This window comes from Poecile atricapillus, chromosome Z, assembly GCF_030490865.1.
Source record: "Poecile atricapillus isolate bPoeAtr1 chromosome Z, bPoeAtr1.hap1, whole genome shotgun sequence".
NCBI lineage: Eukaryota > Metazoa > Chordata > Aves > Passeriformes > Paridae > Poecile > Poecile atricapillus.
In genome coordinates, this window is record NC_081289.1 from 97886486 (window position 1) to 97908292 (window position 21807).

The 21807-nt window shown below is 42.9% G+C and overlaps 1 long non-coding RNA gene across 5 annotated transcripts in view; it reads right to left on the minus strand.

Annotated features, from left to right (window-relative positions):
* The window catches only part of LOC131593031 (uncharacterized), a 28733-nt gene that overhangs the window by 3205 nt on the left and 3721 nt on the right, over positions 1–21807 (minus strand). For 4 of the 5 annotated variants that reach the window (XR_009280751.1, XR_009280752.1, XR_009280750.1 and 1 more), the window contains exons 4-5: positions 17251–17351; positions 291–403 (exon numbers count right to left, since the gene is read on the minus strand). This is a non-coding gene — a long non-coding RNA (uncharacterized LOC131593031). Of the gene's footprint in view, positions 1–290; positions 404–15116; positions 16354–17250; positions 17352–21807 lie in introns of those variants that run through there. The other variant, XR_009280749.1, reaches the window with a different exon arrangement.

Below are 21807 nucleotides of genomic sequence, written 5' to 3' on the forward strand. Positions count from 1 at the left end.
GTATGTCTGCCAAACCTCTAGAGCCAAAGCACAGAGTCTACCTGTCACTCCAAAAAGGCCCAAATGAATAGCAGGACGCTAATCCCTCGGGCACCACATTGCCTGATGCATCTGTTTGCTACAGTAGGGAGGAGATGATGCTTCCTTTCAGATTACTGCAGGTGTGGAGCTCCCACACACAGCGAAAAACAAAAAATGCACCGCTGGGAAGCTTTCTGGCAATGGAAAGTAACATGCTTAAACTCCCAGGACACTTGCAATTCACTGTTTCAGAACTAAAACTTACTTACCTTTCTCAGGATGACCCCATACCTCCATGCATTTTGAAGTCTGCTTTGCTATGATGAAGTATTAGGTGAGAAGCTTGGACATCGTTTCTCTGCGTGCTTCCCTAAAACCTTACCTGTTTTTATAGAAAAAAAGCATTTAACTGACAAATCCATGAATAGCTCATATAACTAAGGGACACTGTTAAGTTATTAGATCTGAACCAATAAATGCCTTTTCCAACAATATATATGAAAATTTTTATTTTTACTTTACAGGAAATGTGTCTGGAATTGTTTGTACACCACAATAAAAGTTAAAAGAGGAAGTATTTGGTCTTTTCTGGAAGTCATTACTATGTTCATATTGATGCTTACGGAGCAGGAAATAGTACCCTCTCAATCAGTATTTCAAAGAATCCTTTACAGAAGTTCCTGAAAACACCCAGCATCACCTTCCTCCTGAAGGTGCCAGTTCAGCTGGGCTTTTTCTATCAGCTTCTCACTTCAATCACCTTTATTTCCTTAACTAGCTGTGAGCACTGTGTGATCTACCTGAATAGCTTGGATCTGCTAGTAGATCAAGGCTGTGGATTTCACCTATTTTAAGAAGACAAACACATCTAGAATGTATCTAGAATGACTAGAATGACCCCATTGCAAATTAAACAACGAAAATAAGCACTTGTCTGTGAGAACATCCTTAGTTATGTCATTTTAGACACAGTATTGCCCTATCAGTTTTGCAGCTGAGAAAAGAAGCACATTTTTGGAAAAGTGTTCACAGATGAATAAAATGAAACAATTGTCTCAGTCACTGCATGGGTACAATGGATTTCAAACTCATTAAATAGCATCAGGGAAGTCTTTTCCACAATTGTTCTCAGGAAAAAATAAAGTAATTTTAGTGCAGAGTCAGCTTTTGATCTCTGCTTCTTCCACTGTGTGGAATGGCAGGACTTGGATTTGTTTGGATCCTTTACTTACTGTCTTGTGCAGAAGAGGTGGAAAGAGATGACTTTCTGGAGTGTTCAGGCCCATATTTTAAATGGAGTCCTTTCTGCTACCAAATCAATCAAGTGTATATGCTATGACAGTGCAAAACCTTTCAGTGAAAAGAATGAGGCAGGAACATTGTGCCTGCCATCCGGACGAGCCTCCTTGACTTGCTTTACTCCCTAGCAAACCAACATCTCGGGAGAACAAAAATTTTGAATTCTGCTTTTGGGGTCACAGATTTGAGGTCTGCTGCTTCAGCTGCAAGAAGTGTGAGAGGTGCAAAGCTGAGGGTCATCGGCAGGCACAAATCTTGAGTGGTTTACCCCTACTAAACCAAAAGACCTCTCTCTGTTGAGTACTTATTTAGTAGATCAGAAACGACAGGGTGCAAAGGCATTACTGATCAGATGCCACCTTTGGAACTCCACCCTGAAACCAGAAGCATGCTATGCTGTCGTGTGCATGCGGAAAATACCCAGCTTAGCACAGAGCTGCCATATCCTGCCCCAGCTTCAGCTTTCAGAGTGATTTAAGGTGGAGCTCATATGGAGTGGCTGTGATGTTGCATCTCCAGGTGATAACTGCCCTGCTGATGAAACGCAGTGTCAGCACCTAAAAGTCTGTTGGGCAGTAGGCAGAAAAGAAGAATCCCTGATACTCAATGCTATTCAGCCCTCTAGGAACAAGAAAGTCCTTTGCCTGGAGACCACTGCAGCTGCAAATGCAGACACCTCTCAGCTACAAAGCAGATAGGCTTTGTCCCTGCCTTCCAGGAACCAGCCAACATCCTGTGTATCACAGATGGATTAAGCTTTTACTTGTTTCTCTCTTCTAGCCCCCAAGCGCATCCCTGTGCCCGTGTTTGGCAACTGCAGCAGAGCTTGGCACTGCTGGCCATACCTGGAGACAATGCTGAGCCATGCAAAGGGAGAAGTGGGAGGGTAAGGGGGGAGAAGCAGTGTCTGCCTGGGTCTGCTTCACCATGACTCCCTGCAAGCTCCCTCTAACAGGGACACCATCAGCTCTCCTGGCCAAGGAGGGATATCACAACTCATTCAATTATTGGCCTCTTGCAGATCAGAGGCTGGCACATGGACTGTGATAACTTCTGGGGTTACATTAAACTTATCACATGCAACAGGTTTAATTGTTGCACTGGAAATATGTCTTGTGCTTATCTCTGGAAGCATTCCTCCTCCCCTCACCCCACCCTCCCCTCCATTTTGAAGATTTAAGTTTCAAGTTCACATCTATCAGTACAAAAAGGAGCAGGACATGCCCTATCATGTCCTGGACACTCCAAGCCAAAAAATGAGGGAGCTGCACCCTTTCCCCCTCATTTGGATTCTTTTATGTGCACTTAAAATATTCACATAAAGCTTTATCACGCCCAAACCATTTCCGAAGCAATGAGCAGTCACATTTACTATTAGAATTTTGAAGGACTGTAATTCCAGGGTAATTTTACCACTCCCTCTGACAGTCTTTTGTATTTCTGATACTATATGTGTCTCATAAACAAAACAGCCGAGAACATATCAGTCACGTTATCAACACAGAGAGGATTACTTAGAAAGGCACTTAGAATTTGCTCTGCACTCCTGGCAAGTCCAATATAGCAGGCAGGCCATCTTACTGTGTAATAGGATTAACGCTGATGGAAAAAGTGTTAATACCTTTCTGGTGTTCATATAACCCAATCCTCCTATAAAGTTAAAAATGCATAAAATAACAGGTACTTAAATTGGGTATGTATTTAAAAAACCTCACAACATTACCTTCAAGTACCTAAACTCACCCATTCTTTCTGTAAACTTCAAAGTTCAAGCTGAAATGGTATTTTCCCTTGAGCAGTCTTCAGGACAGTATGCTAATCTGGTTTGTGAGCCCAGAAGTTTTAGTATTCCATGTTTTTTTTCTGCCAGAGTAATGTTTTATTTCAGTGTATTGTGGACCACTAGTTAAAATGGCATCATAGATTTGAGGCTCAGCACTTCAGGAAAGCCTGTTTTGGGTACATACACACTGAGGATCTCAAGCACCAGAGAATTCAGTCCTTTCTGAATTTTGTAACCACAATGCAAAACAGCCAGTTGAGCTTTAACTCCAGAAGCTAAATAGTTGTAACCAAAAACGTGGCATTTGGTTTTTGCCTGCCTAGTTATCTCCTCGGGCACATAAATGTGAGCACTTTGACAACAAAGAAAATAGGCTGAGACACAAAAAGTCATAAAGACAGTGGGATTATGAAATAGTTAAAGTCAGGAGAAAAGCATTACATTCCTTTTAAATACAGGCAAAATTTAATTCAAAAACCACAGGGAGTATTTTCTCAGAACATGTCTACAATATTGCTAGACACAAGTCATACCCCAGAGACAGAGGCATGTTCCTGGATTGGAAAGTCATCTTCAGGTCCTGAAAGACCCACAAGGTCCATCTAATTATCATCAGACAACTATGGCAAAAAGCCATGACAAAAGGTATTTCTTGACTGTGTAGCCAACATAATCTTCTGGAAAAAGCCTTACAGATTTTTGATGTTGATCTGGAAAGTTCAATCCAAACAGCAGCAAGGTTTTCCTTGAAAAAAATCCAACATGCAAAAGTTGGAGTAAGAACTATCAAAGGACAGTCCATGATTCCCTTTCACCTTTTGCAGTAAGAGATCAGGGCTGCAGGTCAGCCCCTTTCTGCTGAACACCTGTGAACCTTGTGCACTGCTCATCATCAGTGCATTTCCACTCCCTCCCCAGTGGGATTTCTGCACCTCAGGAAGGACCTGATGGTGGATGGTATTGATGGTTACGTCTGGAGCCTGATTGCAGGCAGGATCACTTGCAAATCGTGCCTTCCCACATGTCACCCTGACGAGTGCTGCTGGTACTCATCTCATGGGCTGAGTAACTCTCAGTGGGGCTCAGTCCAATTAAGTATCCATCAGCCAAGATGTGCTCCAGCATTGTGGAAGCCAGCACGTGCAGGGTGTGCTGCCATGAGTTCTGACGCACTTCGTGGAGTCTTATAGTGCTCTATACTTTTCTAAAAGCCATCTTCCATGGACATAGGAGTACATAAGAATTTCAGCTTTCAACTAGTGTAGGGAAAATATGACATTTGAACCCAAAGATCTCCAGGAAAATTAATTTAAACTTCAGGTCCTGTCTTGAACACCGAGTGGCATTCCATGATGGAATGACTCCATTGACTCCATCAGTGGACTAAGGAAGGGCTATAGACAACATTTATCAGGACTTCTATAAAACCTTTGACATGGTTCCCCACAGCATCCTTCTCTAAACTGGAGATGGATTTGATGGGTGGACTACTAGACCCTTAAGAAAGTATCTGTCATATCCAGGGAGTAATGGCCAAGACCTGAGAGTCCCAATGGACATCAGTGACAGGTGATGTCCCTCAAGGGTCTGTGCTGGGATCAGTGTTATTTAATACCTTCATTAATGACACAAAGAGGTCGAGTACAAACACATCAAGTGGTGCAGCTGACATTCCTGAAGAGCAGGATGCCCACCAGAGGGACCTGTACGAGCTAGAGAAGAGGCCCAAGGGAATCTCATGAGGTTTAACAAGATCAAGTTCGAGGCGCTGCACCTGGGTCAGGACAACCCCCAGCATCATCAGCACAGGCTGGGGCTGAGCAGATGGAGAGCAGCCCTGTGAGAAGGCCTTGGGGGTGCTGCTGGGTGAGAGGCTGGACATGACCCAGCCAGGGGCACTCCCAGCCCAGAGAGCCAAATGTGTCCTGGGCTGCATCCAAAGCAGCGTGGGCAGCAGGGGAGGGAGGGGATTCTGCCCTTCTGCTCTGGTGAGAGCCCACCTGGAACCCTGCATCCAGCTCTGGATGCCCAGCACAGGAAGGACATAGAACTGCTGGAGTGAGTCCAGAGGAGGGACACCAGATTAATCAGAGGGGTGGAACACCTCTCCTTTGAGAAATGACTGAGAGAATAGAGGTTATTCAGCCTAGAAAAGAAAAGACTTTGCAGTGACCCAATTGCAGCCTTCCAGTACCTAAAGAGCCTACAAGAGAGCTGGAGAGGGATTTTTACAAGGACATCTAGTGACAGGAAAAGGGATAATAGATTCAAACTGAAAGAGAGTAGATTTAGATTAGCTGTTAGGAAGAGAATCTTTACTATGATGGTGGTGAGGCAACAGGTTACCCAGAGAAGTTATGGATGCCCCATCCCTAGAAGTGTTCAAGGCCAGGTGGGATGGAGCTGTAAGCAACTTGGTTTAGTGGAAGGTGTTCTTAACCATGAAAGGGGGATTAGAACTAGATGATCTTTAAGGTCCCTTCCAACCCAAACCATTCTATGATTCTGTGATTATTTATTAAAAATTCACTGTTACAAGGCAATACCTTGCCTTTCAATTTGCTAGTGCTTCACAGAAGGAAATATGGGGCATAATGTCACAATTAGATATGGCTGTGCATGTATTACATTACAAAGTGAAGACGCTCGTCCAATTTAACTACAAGCAATTACATCTAAGTGCTCGCTCTTCTGGGAAGCCGCATTTACGTGGAATTCGCCCGAGATGCCTTTTGCTGCTTATTTGTGAAGCCTGCTTATACAAGAATGAACTACCTGGAACACATAAACACAGCTTGACATGACCATCTTTGGGGTATCTGATGTGTTCCTGGCATTCAGAGATACGAGGCACTGCCAAAGAAAAAGGAATCAAAAGAATCAATTTGTTACATATCCTCCATAGATAAGGTCCTGGGATTTCAGCCATTCCTAAAAACCCATTTATGAGAATGGATGGGTGATTTGCTATTCTGACAACTCAAAAGCTTGAAAATAACCAAGAACTCACTGATTTCCAAAAGGTAAAACAATGCTGCTCCTAAACTCTGCCTCCTTTGTGCAATCCTGAAAAAAAACTTGGATTCAAGAAAATATGCATCAACTTGAATACTAGAGAACTCAGCAAGGTAACTTCCAGTCATCTCTGGGGAAATACAAACTTGCTTTGCAGTGTACAGGATTTAGTCAGCTAGCAGCTTACAGGAGCACCTTCTGGTTTTGGAGTGATGAGTCAAATGTCTTAGTTATTTCTGTTAGAAAATAAATTATTTTCTGCATTTTTAAAAAATTCTTATGGTAGATGGAGGGGAGCAAAGGGGCTTGATCCTTTTTAGGTTTATTTTTGATTTTACTCATGGTAAGAAGATCTCACTTCTTAGAGACAGATGAATCTTCTGGAACCTTGTCTCTTCCTTGCCTCGTACCCCTGCATAAACAGGCAAAAGTGAACTGAAAGCGGTATGAGAAGGCAAGTCTCCCATTTGAAGGCTGTTTTAACCTCCTCCAACAACCTGGCTGTCACAAAGGAACAGAGCAGAAAGACCATCTTTCCTACACACAGGCTGAAGAGGCACCTATGCCCGTGTAAAACCTATGCCATAAACAAAATCCCTGACTCTGGTACAGCATCTGTTGTTTTAACAGAGGGCTGACTACGCCACTGCTCCTGCTGCTCCTCAAGCCGTACTTCTCCGAGGAAGACCAGCTGAAAGCTGGGAGCAGACTCCAGTGTGCTACTGTGCCTATTAAGAGTCAGTCAAACTTAACTGCAAATAAAACCAGTGAGAAACATAAGAATGTTGGTGCAGCTATTTGTTCCCCACAACCTTTTCTAAACAGGTCTAAAAATGTCTGTGAGGCGAGCCCTGCCCCATCTTCCTGAAACCAGTCACTACATGTGCTTGTCAAAAGTACTTGCGTCCTGTTCTGTAAATAAATGCCAGTTAGCAAATGCAAAAACATAGAGCGAAACAATGTAAATATAAAATAATACTAAGTCTTTAAGCAGTGTTTCTAAACACAGAGAGAATGGCAGTATGTCAGGCATGTTGTATGTGTATGTGTATTAGTTCATGTATGAGTGTAAGACAGAATATATTAATTGGGCAAGAAATATAGCCCTGCGCAGCTAGAGGTTAGTAGGGAGCTCTCAAAATTCATACAGCAAACAACAAGAGCTCTGAGCCAGTGTCCTGTCACTGTATGGGAGTGTACTCCACTGTTCCTGTGTGCCCTAGACAGCTTTCAGCAGCAGAAGGCACACACTGTGGAGACGTGCCATCACTTTCCTTTCCACTCAGCTCCCAGACCCAGCAGCAAAAGATGACATCAGCAGACATTTTAAAGACTGTCTAGCACAAAGCATACCCAAACCCTGCAGAGAGGGGCTGTGCCCCACTGCTCAGCACATCTGGAATTTTAAGGAAAATTTTGGCTTCCCCAAGAAATGGGAGATGTTGATGAACTGAGGAGTTCAAACATAGGATCACAAAAATGTCCCAGGGATGGGAGTACAGGACATCATGGGAAGAAGTGGAAGAATATGACCTTCAGCCTGAGGGAAATGCTACAGGATCAATTTGCAGTCAGCCATTCCCTACTTGAGGAATAGGCACCTCTTCTTTGAGGTGAATGAGGAGACAACAGGCATGAGCTGCAAGAGGGGAAATTCTAGCTGGATATAAGCAAAAAAATTCTTTCCATCATTGATGCAAACAAGGCCCAGATAAGAGGTGATAAGGGACCTCTGCCCTGGGAGATATTCCTGAGCTGACAGGACAAAGCAGCCTGACCTAGCTTTAGTGAGTCATGCTTTGATCAGAGGGTGGGACTGGGTACCTCATTATGCTCCTCTTCTAATCTGAATTTTTCTACACTTTTTATGACCCTCAGGTGTGGATTTTACAGTTGTTTGATTTGGGGACAAAGCATTTGTGAGCTTCATAGCCTTTGGAATAATTGAAAGAGGGCCTATTTTGCATGTCTGTGAACTCAGCAGGGGTCTGAGCATTCTCTCACACAACCACTACCACTGTCTGCTGTGAGGCTTTCAGAGCCAGAACTTAATGAAATTTTAGAAGAGATACAAGTTTAGAAGACCCCAGCCCACTTTTTCCACTGACAGCACTAAAAAAATCTAAGTTGTTTTGTTGTTCATTTGCTAGCTCCAGTCCCTACTTTTTTTTGCTTCTTGGTCTGCCACCACACCCAGAAGAGCCTGTCCTGAGCCTCCCTGGCAGCAGGCTTAGCCAAGCCAGGGATGCAGACCCTGGTGCTACCTCCTACCCCAGTGTCCCCTGCCCCAGATATTCAGTAGTGGGGCAGCATGGAGGTGCACCATGGCGGTGTGGGGTACTGCCATTCTCCCCTGGCGCCTCTACAGTCCCCTCCCTGCGAGGGGGCCACTAATGAACCTGGCCTTTGAAGCCACTTTGGGCTGCTCAGGATGTAACTGTGACCAGGAGAAGAAAGTTGCTGCTGGAGAGACCTTATCTCTCTTAGTCTTTGTGGTCCATGCCTCCACCCAGGCCTTACCCCTTCCCTTCCCTCAACCCCACTCCACATTCCTGTGCCCTGCTGCAGCTGAGGCACCTGTCTGTGCTCTTTTCAAAAAGAAGAAGCCACTCATCTTTTGGTTTGTTACATGTGTTAACCTAACTTAACGGCACTGCTGAAAGGGCACCGAAAATGAAAGCTTGGAATGGAAATATTTCTTCCACTCATTTTAAAATAACTAAAATAACTAAATTTTTTCAACTAAAACATCAGGCATGTGCTAGTCTCACTCTTCCTTGTTTAACATGAAGCAAAGAGTTGGAATAAGCTGGTAGGACACAGTGCAGGAAGCTTGTGGGCAGAGCCACTGGCCAGAAAGATTTGCTTTCATAGGTGTGTTTCTTTGACTTGAAACATTATTATTATACTGTAAACGGGTTGACAAGGCAAACACGCACAATTGCTTCGTAGGCAGTCAATAAGGATGCTGAAAGCAGAGTCCCTTTGCCCATCCCTTCCACAGACAGCAACTGCCTTCCCACAATACTCCCAGTACAGAGCCTGTCTAACATGTTATTTTGTATGAAGAGTTCAGCCAAATGAACCATGAAGCAATGAGACAGGCAAAAATGAAGCAAGTACAAACCATGCCCACAGCAGCAATCAGACAGGTTGAGAACTGTCTGCTCCTCCTTCATGGATGCTGTGATGAAGACCTGGCTGCACCAGCATGGCAGAAGGACTCATGAATGTTTTCCTCACCAGGAGCAAAGAGCAGAATATCAAAGAAATAAACACCCTCCCTTGCCCTTTTTCTTCCTTGCTGACCCAAATTCCCTCTCTTTAGTTTCCAGCTCCACTCACTCTGCCGGACACAGCTAAAGAGGGCCTGTGCTTTCCCAAGCAGCCAGCCAGTGCCTACTGTAGACCAATCCTGCACAGTGCCATTCCTGAAATCTAAAGGGTTGTTGGGGCTGCCAACAGACTGGCCTGTTTTCACTATCAATAACTTATTCTTAGATTTCTCGCACATTCCCAAGACCAGGGCTACACAGCAGAAGAGCTGAAGCTGTCTGGGAGCTGGATCATTTCTGTGTCAAGTCTTACATCTACAGAAGATCACCACAGCTGTCCTTACCTGGGCAAGGGCATGAAGCCTCCAGATTTCTTCCCCTTAGGTGGCTAAAGCCTAGTGAAGCAGGGAGGTAGCAGGGATAGAGACTCTCTCCCAACTCCAGGTTATATCCCTGGAGCAGGCCATGCTGTTCCAGTGTTATCAACACACTGGTATAGGTCTGGCAGGAACATGTCCCAGCTCCTGCATGATGCTGGCTTCAGGGTAGCCCTCCTAACAACCTCCAAACTAAATACATACAGACACTCCCACCATATGTTTTGACAGTGTTGCTGCTTAGGGGCAGCCTTCAGTCACTGGAAGGAAGGGCAGTGCCCCAGGGCTAGGAATTCAGGTAGCCTGGTGGGATGCCTGTGTGATTGGGACTTTATGTGTGATTGAAATGGGCCTGACTTTGAAGGGATATAGGTGAGGATTGTTCCAGGAGTTTTCCAAAGGTGCTCCCAGGCCTGGGTGTTGTTTGGGAGTGTCTGAGCTAAAGCAGTGGCAAACACAGTGAGGGACACCACAGAGAAGCAACAGTGGTGGTATAGTCAGGCCAGAACCCAGCTCCTGCCACACTGTAAAACACCTATACCCTGCAAAGTGGGGCTGATTGTCTCTTCCTCCACCCCAGCAATTTCCACAGACTGAAAAGAGGTGGCAGAACTGCTACCACACACGGTCGGACAGATACCCACACAGCTGCAGAGGTTGCATGAATGGTATCTTCCTGCACCACTCAGCTTTCCTCCAACCCTGAGAGTCTGGGTGCCATCTACCCCAGTGTTTCATCTCATGGCATGTGTTTCAGTTGCTGCCAGGAGAAGCAGCTTTGATCTGACAGGACTTTGCTAGAAGGTTAATCTCCAATGACTCCTTGATCAAGAAAACAACTTGATTCACCCTGTGGACATGCATTTGTTGCAAATAATAACAAGGGAGCGTAAAAACCTCTTTCCATCCTTTGTGTTCGTTAGAACACTTCCTTCGGTGGCCACTGGAAGAAGCTCTGGTATGTAGAGGATCCCCTGCAGGATTTGGTTAAAGTTAAACGAATGCACAGAGCTTGTATTTAGTTGATATTTTGGGTCATGAAACAAAACTGGGGGATGGGAAAAGACAGGTACCTGGGATTTAAGGCCAGACCAGCATACCATCAAGTCTTCTGTTATCACAGGTGATGCATATCTCATTTCACTACAGAGCTGCCCTATTGTTGTATGTGTATCTAAAGTGTCACCCTAATGGCTGTACCTTGAACTGTGGGGGTAGCTCCTGGGCAAAAGACACCAGAGACAATGGTTTGAGAAAATGGTTTACATAAAAATTTGCTATTTGCTGCTTTCTGGGCTATTCTTAAAACAGAGTTTTTCCTTGCCAGCAGTATTTTATGACTTTGAAGGAGAAATTATTCTAACAGCAAGAGAGGGTAATTCTGTAAAAAGCACAGGACATCTTACCAGCATAACATTCCTAGTAGAAAATTACAGACTACTGCTTCATCTGTTCTTCTGCTACCCCCCTGAGTGCCCTTGGCTTACTTTAGGACAGACACATCTACACAAAGAGCAGCTCCTGCTCTGAGTGCCACAAGCCTCACACAATAAGCTTCTGAATTCTGGGCTGTGCCAGCAAAAATGGGGGCTGACTCCTAGGCCAAGTCCAAAATGGTGTATTTACAAATATTTAAGAAATGCTGAAAGCAGATAGAAAATCCTGCCAGCTTTCACCCTTCTAAAAGCTGAGTGCTTTTCAGCCTGAGCTGAATTTTAACATTCTTTTCCCCAAACACTGCATCCCCCCTCAGTGGTTTCTTTTGCAGAAGGCAACTCAGAAAATAAAATAGCTTCATTTCTTTCAGGGATGTCTGAGAAGCCATTTTCTAAGAGTAAAACTGACAGATTCAGCTGCTTTAATAACTGTGGTATTACCTTGACCTGAATTGCTTTCAGGGTTTGAGGATTTTGCTGTGGCCCTCTCACATGAAACTGCTTGCAGGGGCAATGACTCCAGTGTTTGTTACCTGCTGTGGGGCCTCCAGGGTCCATTGCAAGCTGCTGCAAGAACTCTCTTCTCCTGCCAGATGTTTCTGTAGCAGCCTTCACTTCATGGGTCACATCACCTCTAAAGGGCCTCTTCTACTTTCCACTCTTCCTAGTCCCACTGTAGAGTAGCTCCCGTGGGTGCCCCTGCCTTAGAGGCCGCCACTGAAACACCCTCCATCCTCTCAACACCTGGACATGACAAAGACATTCCTACACACAGGATCAATCTGAAATCTGAAACTGGCCCTGGTAATGAAACAAACACATAAAACAACTCTGAATACATCTGTGGGGCCATCTGTATTACTCTCCCAGTGGCAAATGAGTTCTCAGAAGCCACCTTCAGCAGTACCTTTTGACCATTGTAGGCAGGAAAGAAAAGAGGGAAATTAAATTAAAGGTGCAGATTTTCTTCAAAAGTGCTCTCATAATACAATTCTTCTCCTTGGCGCAGGGGGAGGGACTGTCTCTGTTTCCAAGTGCATCTCAGTGCATCTCGGCAGGCAGAAGATCAGGCAACATGTAAATGGTCACAACACCACTGGGACTTTCACTTAAGATCCCTAAAGGAACAGGGCCTGGACAAAGGATAAGGTGACAATGGTGCTGGAAAAGTCTTTACCAGGTCATAATTTTTGTCTACATCATGGAGAAGCCTTCAGAGAACCAGAGAAAACATTACATAAACAATCAGCAAACATCCAGTTGTCTCCTCCTTGCTAAACATATCCAAACACACTTTTAAATCTCCTCTTTCACATGCCTCTCACAATGCCAATGGGTAATATTTAACCTTTACCTCCCTGACTCAGAAAACAGATGGAAGAACTGGAAAAAGACAGGAATATATTGGGACAATAATGAGAAGAAATAGCCAACTATATCAAGACATGCTGGTCTAGAAAAGAGATGACTAGCATGAAAGCAGATCCCCTCAGCAATGAGAGGCAAGGAGAAGGTCAACAGGCAGTAAGTACTTGTGTGTCTCTCAGTACAAGAATAAAGAGGCAACAAATGAAACCAGCAGACAGCGTCTTCACATCCATCTGGAGGATTAATTTCTTCTTACCACACACAATCCAGCTGTGTGACCCATTATTGCTAGTTATTGTAGACCCAGTAGTCTTGCCTGGATTTAAAACCCACAAGTTAAATTCACAGAAAGAGATGGACAAAGTAAGAGGAAAAGACAAAATCCACAAAAGCAAATATTGCTGTGATAAGGAGGACCCAGAAAACAGTAAGGAAGAGCATGAGACCCTCTCCTGGGGCAGCCAGCCACGGTGAACCATTCACTGAGAATTATACACAGCTGGATTGTGTATCTAGCTAGTCTGATAGTTTAATTTGTTGCCTCTTTATTCTTGTTGCCCCACTTTAACCCTGTGCATTATTAATTACTGCCGTCACTGAAAACCAGCCATGGTAACTTCCAATTACCACATCGCCTCATGCTTTCTAAGGAAAATGTGCCCTGCCTTCACATTACCCACTGCCAGCTCCTGACTAACTTATTATTGATTGTGTTAAAGAGATGCTCTCGGCTCAGTCCATTTTCCAAAACGTACTTTGCTTAGTGTGGAAAGGAGACAACTGAAGAGGGGCCTACTTAGAGCCTCCCACTGCCTATAGGGCATTACAGGAAAGGCAAATCCAGACTCTTTTCAGAAGTGACCAGTGACAGGGTAGATGGTCCTGCAGAAGGGGCACAAGTTGCAAGAGGTTTTGGATGTGAAGAGAAAACTTTCCTTGAGAGCAGTGCAGCCCTGGGACAAGCTGCAGAAAGGTGGTGGGAATCTCTGTCCTTGAAGATACCACGCACTCAAGCAGATGAGGGCCTGAGCTCCCTGACACACATCTCTGTCAGATTTTGGGAACCATATTCCATCCAGCATGACCAGCCTTGCAAGACAGAACTGATCATCCATGTTTAATCAAAAACCTAAGTGCTATTGACAGGTGAACAACAACCTCCACGTGTGAACTCACAGACCTCATAGGTGGTTCAGTGCTCAGCCATCACCTCCAGCCAGCACCTCTGCACTGCTGCCTGCCCTGCAGTATGGGAAAGCATCTGCACAAGGGAGGAGCTGTACCTGGCACATAGGCTGAAGCACCTTCAGACCCTTTTCTGACTGCCTCATTGAAGAATTGTTTGTAGTAGTGATTCCACAAATGTCACAGGTGTTGCCTTGTCCATAGTAAGGGCAGGAAGCCATCAAAAATCATCCTTGGGATACTGCACATAGCAGCCTTCATGTGGTGCCCTCTGGGGAATACTTGAAAGTTCTAAAGAAAACAGAAGCCATCTCTCTTGTATCTAATTAAACGAAAGCATCTCTACCTGTTCTCCCCAAGCTCAGTAACACATTATGCCAGGTACAGGTACACTAGACTGTATAGCACCATTTCCACTGCCCTGAGGAACTGTGGCCTAGACAGAAAAGGTGGGAACCAGTAATTTGCCTGTTGTCCCATATGGCATCAGGTGGACAGTGGAAAGTGGTTCACCTTACCCCTAAGGGAGAGAAACAGGCAACTCCTGTGATTCAGCCCTTCCTAAGACACAAATGCAAATAATTTGTAGCAGTCTCACATGGACTCCAAGTAACAATGCCATGGACAGTTTAAAAGACCAGCTTTGATGAGAAGAATGGATTTTTGCATGGCTGCAAGAAGTGAGCAAATTAATCACTTTAGAGAGACACTTGTTGGAGCTAACAAAAGAAGTATGGTATGAACATGAGACTCAGATCTGCAGCCTTAGCTGAATCCCTTCATAAAATCTCCTCTACCTTCTCAGTAATAACATTACTTTCCTATCTCTCTTTCTCCCCCTTCTGTCTGTAATTTGCTCTTCCTGGTGGAAGGTTAAGGAAGTGTAAATTATTGCAACACTGACAAGTCCTGAACAGCATCTTCTGTCACTACCAGTAAACCTTAGGAAGAAGAACAGACCTCTGACAGGGCTTTGAGGAATGTGGAGATGCTATCCATGTGCTTCTTTACCAACTGAAAACTTTAAGTATGAAAGCAATTCAAAGCATACACCTCTTTTTTTGTCTTTCTTATTTCCCTGGTTTCTGACACGTATCAGGTATTTACCAAACAAATTTGCAATTCTTTAGCAATGAATGTATTGAGATGGGCGAGATCTAACTACTCAAGCAGGCTGAGTAGTGCTGTGCTGTGTCCTTTCTTAATAAAGAAGCTCAAATCACTTGCTCTTCCTGTGCAGCTGGAGGGCCCAGAAATAATTCAAACTGATCTAGCAATGTGTAGACTGCAGCCTCACAATGGCGGTCAAATGTTGTTATCTTGTGAAAGATTCTTTACGTGGTTGTGGCTGGAGACAAAACGCCTCAAGCAGAAATCTGACACAGGATTTTTTCATCCTCAATCAGACTCTCAGTTGGGAGTAATAATATAATAATCACTAACACTTTTTTATAAGGCTCCCGTACTTATTTATTTCTACCAGATGACATCTCAACGCATTTGTGTTGAGCAGCAGTCCCGCAGTGAGCACTACATGCACACCCTGGATTTACTGAGCACTTACAGGAAGATTTTACATGTGTGCAAAAACCACACAGGACTGTCTGAGCAAAAGCAGCTGACCCACAGAAATAATGAAACAAGGTTTTGCAGCTTCTAGGTCATTGTGGATTCACTGGTTGTACAAGAAAAAATATGTCTGCACACATCATGGTAGCCTTTCAGGATGCATGCATATTGACTTCAGAGATGGCATTAAACAGCATTACTCTTCCAACAGTCTACCAGACTGCTGAATCTGGTCTGATCAGATCTGATCTGATCATTCATCTGGACTGATGAATCCTGGAAAAAACCAGCCCAAATCCTGGTTTTGGCCTTGACAAAATTTCTGCATGGGAAAAGGAGACTTGGTCAGGGATCCTGGTTCTACAGACACTCTCCATATACTGAAATCTCGAAAATTTAAGAAAGGTTACACTTTAAACTCACATTAAAGTCAACCTGGGTAGCTGTCTGTGTCTCCACATAAGCTGGACTACACACTGCTAATCAACCGAGCTGCTATATGAAGAGAGACAAATGATGCATGACAATCCATCATGGAGCCATTTTATAGAAAACATCAGTAGGTTGTGGTGTCTCCCTAACTGTAGATACTCAAGAACTGTCTGTATGCAATCCTGTGCCGTGTGTTCTGGGGTGACCCTACCTGAGCAGGAATTTTTGATCAGACAAGGTTGATCCCTTGCAACCTGACCCATTCTGTGGTTCTGTGATTTTTAAGGTATTTTCAAGTGCTTTTCAAGGAGGACTGGATGTCCTCCTGTGAGCCAGCAGGAGGACATCCAGTGCAGGCTTTAATTGACTGGTTCCTTGAGGTATCCAGAGATTTTTACTAGAACTGTGCCCCATATCTTTTATGTGGTCTTGTACCATCTTGGCAGCAGCTGTCTTCACTGTGTCAGACACTTCCAACACAGAGGTCACTGAAGAGACATCACTGGCAGCTGGAGAACACTGAATTATGTGCCCATGACTTCTGCAAGTCTTCTGTGCTGACAAAGTTACAGAAGGACACACCATGGTTTACCCTGTGGCATGCACAGAAAGGATGCATTTTACTCATCTGTCTGCCTGCCTGTTTAGATGTTAGTAGGAAGGTCTGGGAAACATGCTTCAACAAACAAGAGCAAAAATAGACATAAAGTACCGATCTGGGTAAATGAATGGACATTTTGGAGTAGCATCAGGTCAGCAGAGCCATCTCTAATGCAGCAGAGTGACTCTGTACTCACAATCCCTAGCACAGCCACAGCCATAGGCACAGCATAGGTCCCAGCCCAGGTACCCCGATGCTGCTGGAAGCCCCCTGGTAAGGATGGGGCAGAACCTGAACTGCATTTGCCATGCTGATTGCAGCTCTAAAGCACAGAGAAGCTGTGGACTTTTGACTCCAGGGTGACATAGCTATGGTTTAGGTTAATTCAGAAGTGCAGCAGCTTTCACCTCAGTTGCTGTTCTCTCTGGGCTGCCTCCTTTCAGTTTTACAGAAATAGAGGAAAGAATCAGCCAGAAGCTGGCTGTCTGATTCAAAACTGCACGATGTGACTTACAGCAGGATAAAGTCTCATCAGTTTCAACTTCCACAGAGGCAAAAATCTCTTATTTCAGTCTTGATCTTTTGTCAGCAGCATGAACTCACAGAAAACTCAACAGTCGCTGCCACTATTTGAATCTATTGTTCTTTGAACGGCAGATTCAGAGGAACAGGTTAAAAAAAAAAAAAAAAAGAAAAAAAAAAGAAAAAGAGAGAAAGGAAACAATCCAAAGGTCTGTCAGTTGTGCAAAATGCATTCCTGCACTGCAAGGTGGGTGGTCTGCTTGGAAGTTGTTACGGTTTCAGCACAAACTGCCACAAAAGATTAGTGATGTGTGCGCAAATGCAAATCCAGCAGTCTGATGGCCGCATTTGAAGCGAAGTGGCTTACCTGTGTATTGAACGATGTTTAACACAAGTACTCCACTAACTGGCCGTCAAGTGGGAAGCGCCACTTCATGGGAAGTGGCACTCTAACATCGCATCCACTCTCTGTCGGGGATTTAAGTGGCATTTTAAAACTGAGATGAATACGCTCTCATTTCCCACACACGGAAACAGATGCATAACGTTCACAAGAAAATGTTATATTCCGGGAGTGGAAAACGAAGTGTCTTTCAAGACGGAGCAGCAAATTAATTTCCACCCTTAATTATTAAATTACGAACAAGATGTAAAGCCAAATCAAGCCCTTTTTCAGCAGGTGTTCAGTGCACAAACCCGGCTGAAGTACTTGCAGTACCAAACACGGAAATTCTTTTTCTTTTTTGGAAAACAACTGGACATCACGAAAATGTCTTTTCATTTGGAAATTGACTTTTGTATCAAATACAAAGCCTTTTATTATGTACTTCGTAGGTGTGAGAGTTGTAACTAAAGTAAACAAAAATTCTCGCTATTCTTACAGCTGTGTTAATGCAAAAATACACACATGAAAGGGAAGCTTAAGATCCTGTCTGGTTTAGCTTCAAGTTAGAGGAAAGTGTATTTGGGTGGGGGATTATATGACCAAGCATTATGGCTGGTTTCAAACAACTTAGGTAGATTTGTGACTAATTCAAATAACTTAGGTAGACTTACGACTAATTCAGTTGATTTTTTGTAAGTGTTAAAATTAATTGTCCCATTGGCTATGAGGATTGAAATCAAACATTCACGGAACAGTAATTAAGAGCACCCTCTTGTGGTCATTATTACGGATGTTAATTAAACCTTTTATGGTAAGCTGTTAATGTATCTGCTCTCTTATGCCAATATGGTACCCAGAAAGTTTATTAAAATATGCACATGAATGTACTGTACATGATTTGTTCTATATCCACCCAAGATATGCAACTGCAAGGTTTTATCTTGCTTATTCACCAAAAGTTGTATGCTTTTAAATAAAAATATTTTTTCATTTTATTTATATTTTAATTAATTTATAATTTATATATTCAACATATAATATTTAAAATATTTAACATTTCATGCAGCTTAGAGCTGCATGAGAGAAAGTAATTCCTTTTTTTGCTATTTTCAAAATTGGCAAGGAAACCTTCAGAAAGGATACAAAAAATGATAGAGCAGTAAGTTTGGTCTCCATACCCAAGAACTTAACAAAAGCTGTAACAGAGGATGGAATTAACGTACAGCTGCATGAAGACAATCTGTTGAGAAGGAAGCATTATGGCTACTGTAAAAGTGAGTCATGATTAACTGATCTTTACAGCACTGTTGCAGTTCTCTGAAGCTGTCTTAGAACATGCAGACTTTCCACTTAATCGTAACTTTTCATAAGATGCCTAAACATGGAATTTACTCTAATACAGAAATTAATGTCTGATAGTCATTAAACATAAAACACAGAGTACTAGGTGGGAATGTTTGAGCAAATTATGGTAGCTCCAACCAACTTAACTTTGGTTAGACTATATGAGAGTTATAGCATAAGAAACTGTCAAAGGAAGCAGATTAGGAAGAATATCTTGAATGCCAAGTAGCCAGTAAGCATGCTTTGTCTGCATTTCATTTCCAAGCACATCCCCTAGACTTGTACTACACCTCAAGAATTTACCATATCACATTAGTAGCACACTGGTCTTCATTTAATCATTATGTTGCATGATTAAGTTAGTAACTAAAGTTCTTGCTACCTGCTACCATGACAGCATACTACTTAGTGAGTGCGTCCTCTGGGATTTGCCACATAAATGTATGAGTCAAGAAAACCGATGTACCGTGTGAGGAAATTTGCAACCAGGATTCTGCCTCAGTTAAGACAATTTTATGTTGTAATAGGAGATTACTGCAGTGTGAAGTTCTGAGCAATCACTTGGGGAAAAATAAGAGCAAGGAAGCAAGTTTCACAGTATGAAGTCAATTAATGGAATGATGAAACAAACAAGGAAAGTATTCAAATTATCAGTGTATTAGAGAAGAAACTGAGGTTGTCTTACACAGCACTAAAATGTTCCATTTTCTTCCATGAAGACTATTTCTATGGACACCAGGAGGCACACACTCAGAAAATAAAGGCATTGGGATAGCACATTTCAATACTTTTGAATACCATGAGAAATTATATTGCTCAGAGAGAGAAGGGATGCCTAGTGCAGACAAACAGTCCAAGACTATGGATGTTTGGGGTGATTTGTACAGGTACTTTCAGATTTTGGTAGACACCAAGGTAAAAATGAATGCATGAAATGTTGCTGAGACTCCATCAACTCTGCTTATCTCAAACATAAATTAGGAAAATATGCAACACTCAGAACAACAAATGCACCCCAAAACCAAAATGAAACAAAACAAAAAAACCCCCAGGAAATTAAAAATGGGACTTGAAGAAGATCCAAACCTTGACAGATGAAAATCCAAGCTGGTTGTGTTTAACCCTGCTGACACACCCTAGAAAGAACCTAGAGCCCCTGTAGACTCAAGAACAAGTAACATATTCCTCCTGGCATGGGGACTGTTCAGGTGGTACAGTTGCAATGGCTGGCAGCTGAGTGTGCCAGGTTTTCAGTTCCTAGACAAGTGAGGATGCTTCCGTGGTAAACAGTTCCAAATTCAAAGAGGGTGCTGAAAACTGGAAACTGTTGACCACTGCTGTAAAGAAAACTCTCACTGAGCAAAAATCAAGAAAGTGCAGTCTCTTGCAACAGAAATGTTGTGTCACTAGATCACTAACTAGACTTCAAATCTAGTCAGGAAGAGATTTTTTTTTTCCTCTCTCATTTTTCCTCACAATCTACTTCCCACAGTCTAGGCATATCATGGTCTTCAAGGAAAAAAAAAAAAAAAAAAAGAATAGAGGGTTCCAGTAAATGGCAAAGCTCAGTGTACCTATGCTACAAAGAGAACAAATTCTAAAAAAGCTTGATTTGGACAGCTTAGCCAGAAACATTTGGATGAAGTGGAAATAACACAGAAATGTAGTATATGTCAAATCTGTAAGAAAGGAGTGAGTGGCATCATTAATTCTTTTTATTTTCTTTCACTCATAAACAGTTTCAGCTTAGTCACATGTATAAAAACATTTGTAATCCATTCTTCCCTGTTCCAAGAGAGAAATCAGTTAACATCACATATTAGATTGCTATGGTCACTGCTCCTCTTTCTAGAAAGGCAAAGCCAAGTGTTCAAATTGAGCGGGGGAAAAAGCAGTCAAAACTAAGGCAACAAAATCTACTAACTGAAGTAATACAGCTAGCAAGACCCTGATCAGAAACTATTTTCTCTCATGCTGAGAGGAGACATTCAGATTACATTCAAGATTCAAATTCTGTGGATGGCACAGGCCCTCAGAAGCACCTCCCACTGGTCCTGCATTCCTAGGGGGCTTAAGCTACATGTTGTCTCCATATTTCTCTCAGTAGATTGGTGTGAACCTAGAATGCACAGACTCTGAGATCAATTCCACATCATCCTTCTTTCATGTTTCAGTGAGCTGAAGTGGTCATGGCTCCTGGTGACATCTGTCCTGAAGAGCAGGACTGGGCCCTGGAGGTGCGTATGGACAGCACTGTGAGATGAACTTATCATATGTTTGCAGCTAACCTTGGGAAAAAAACAAACTGGAGAGAGAGATCTGATCAAACCTGTGGGCAATGGCAACAAAATGTTTTACAGAGATTTGCAAGGACCAGAAGACACAAATCTTGCTTAAACCCTGGTAACTGGCACATGATTTTCTTGCTACAGCAGACTTTGTCAGCTGTTTTATGGTCTTCCATTCCAGGTACTCTGCACACAAGAACAAGAAAGGCTGACTTGGAGCAATAGTAAAAAACTCTCTTTATATTATGGCTTGGGAAAAAAAAAAGGCATAATACACTGCACGATATGAAGTGGAAATCTGAAGAACTTCTTTTTAAATCCTTATATTTCCCATCTCTTTAAATACTTCAGCAAGGCCTGAATTTTGAACTTTTCTCCAGAACACTCAGCCTTTCACCATTAATATAACTAAAGCTTGTCTTGGAGACTATAATAGTAGATGATGTACCTATTCTCTGTCTCAGAAATGCCCAAGATGCTCTTAATAGAACAAAAAAGTTACTAAAGCGTTCAGCAAAGTTTCTTGATGTTTCTAAGTTGCTACAGGAAAGGTTCTTACATGGATTAAATAACTGTCCATACAGAAATACTAGGAGAGAGAATAAATCTGTCAGTATATAGATCCCTTTTACATCATATGTGACTATTCCTTATACACTTGGGAAAAAGGCCCCAAAACATGAAGAGCTGAACTTTAAGACAGCTCAGACAGGTATTCAAACTACTTTCTATAAAATCTCCTCTGCCAGCCACCGGTGGTGCAACGAAAATATCCTAGTGTCCTAGTTTCAGAAAAAATACATGTTTTCCTACATAGTTTTTTGTCCTTTGTATTGAAGATATCTAATCACCAAAGGCTGCCATACCACAGTTACAGAACTTGCTTGCTGTTTTGCTATGGCTTCCC